This window comes from Lepidothrix coronata, unplaced genomic scaffold (assembly GCF_001604755.1).
Source record: "Lepidothrix coronata isolate B3197 unplaced genomic scaffold, Lepidothrix_coronata-1.0 Scaffold445, whole genome shotgun sequence".
Lineage (NCBI taxonomy): Eukaryota > Metazoa > Chordata > Aves > Passeriformes > Pipridae > Lepidothrix > Lepidothrix coronata.
This window is the reverse complement of record NW_016690625.1, coordinates 1-2,032: the sequence shown is the minus strand read 5'-3', so window position 1 is coordinate 2,032 and position 2,032 is coordinate 1.

The following is a 2,032-nucleotide window of genomic DNA, read 5'->3' as shown; positions in this document are numbered from 1 at the left end:
TCCTGCCCCTACCCCCATCCTGCCCCCACCCCCATCCTGCCGGTCCCCCCGTCCCTGCCTGTACCCCCATCCATGCCGGTACCCCGATCCCTGCCCTCGCGGTTCCCATGGCGATGGCGGCTCATCCCGCTCCTCCACTCCGTCCAGCCGGGAAAATGGGGGAGAATCCACCGCCCTCCCAGTCCCCTCAGCAAGACACCCCCGAGCCCGGGCCTGGGGCCTGCCCCGTGCCCCCCGGGCAGGGGGGACACCCCACAGCGGGGCCCCTCCATCCTTCCCTTCTCCCCCCTCCATCCCCCCGTTACCGTGGCAACCGGAGCGTGGGGTCCCTCCGCTCCGGGTCCCGGTCCCCGCAGCCCTGGGGATGGGAGTGTCGGGGACAGCGGCCCGTGGCCGCCATCCCGGCCCGCCGCCGGTGCGGGGGGGGCCGGGAGGTGATGTGGAGGGTTCCCCCCCCCTCCCGCAGCGCTATTTTTGGCGGCTGCCGGCGCGGGGGGGGGGCTGGAGCGGGATGAATCACCCACGGCGCAGTCAGCGCCCGGCGCCCGGCCCGGCGTGGGGGCGAGGAGGGCCTCGGCGGGCCGGGGGGCACAAGAGGCTGGCGGGGGGCCCGTGGGGCTGGGGGCCGTGGGGTAGCGGGGCTGGGGGCCATGAGGAATCGAAGATTCGGGGAGTTGTGGGGCAGCGGGGCTGGGGGCACAGCACAGTGGGGCTGGAGGTCACATCACAGTGGGACTGGGGCCGTAGGGCAGCGGGACTGGGGGTCCCAAAACAGTGGGGCTGGGGGGCAGAGCACAGTGGAACTGGGGCCGTGCGGGGCTGGGGACCGGCGAGGCCCCAGTACCGGGGGGGCTGAGCTGTCCCAGGGCAGAGGGGCTGGGGGGGATCCGGGGGTGGGGGCCCAGGGGCCTCTTCGCCCCCTTTTTCCCCCTCCCCGTCCATCCATCGGGCCCGTCCGGCCGCCCCCTCCCCATTCATCCACCGGCACCGCCCCTCGCCCCGCCCCTCGGGATCACCCGCCAATCAGCGCGGGGCTCGCCGCCAAGCCCCGCCCCTTCCGCGCGGGGCGGAGCCGCGGAAGCCCCGGACACACGTGGAGCGACTGCGCGTGCGCGGGGTGAGACCGGGACCGGGACCGGGAATGGGGATACGGGATGGGAGGGACACCGGGAGCGACCGGGAGTGGGGATACGGGGAGGCAGGATATCGGGACTGGGACCGGGAATGGGGATACGGGGTGCGGGGGACACTGGGAGGGGCCGGGAACAGGACCGGGGGTACGGGGTCAGGGGACACCGAGACCGGGAGGGACCACGACGGGGGAGAATCGGGACCAGGGCGGGCACCGGGACCGGGGGAGTGACCATGACCGGACCGAGGGGAGAAACAGGCTGGGGAGCGGGACAGGACGGGGAGCGGGACCTGGGGGGACACCGGGAGTGGAGGCCGGGCCGGGTGTGTCACCGTGCCCCCCTGTCTCACCCAGCGCCCCCCCGGGCCCAGGATGGCGGGCCGGGGTCGGGGCCGGGGCCGGGGGCAGATGACGTTCAACGTGGAGGCCGTGGGGATCGGGAAGGGGGACGCGCTGCCCCCGCCCACGCTGCAGCCCTCCCCGCTCTTCCCGGTGAGTCTGAGCACTGACACACTCATCACACCTTCCCCTCCCTTTCCCCCCCTTCAATCCAGGCCCTGGAGCACCAGACGGGTCCATGGGGGGGGCTGAGCACTGACACACTCATCACACCCATGCCCCCCCAGGCCCTGGAGCACTAGAGGGGTCCATGGGGGGCTGAGCACTGACACACTCATCACCCCCATGCCCTCCCCAGGCCCTGGAGCAGCGGGGGGGATTTTTGGGGGGCAGCTGAGCACTGACACCCTCATCACCCCCGTGCCCCCCCCAGGCCCTGGAGCACCAGGGGGGCTGAGCACTGACCCACTCATCACCCCCGTGCCCCCCCCCAGGCCCTGGAGCACCAGGGGGGCTGAGCACTGACCCACTCATCACCTCCGTGCCCCCCCCAGGCCCTGG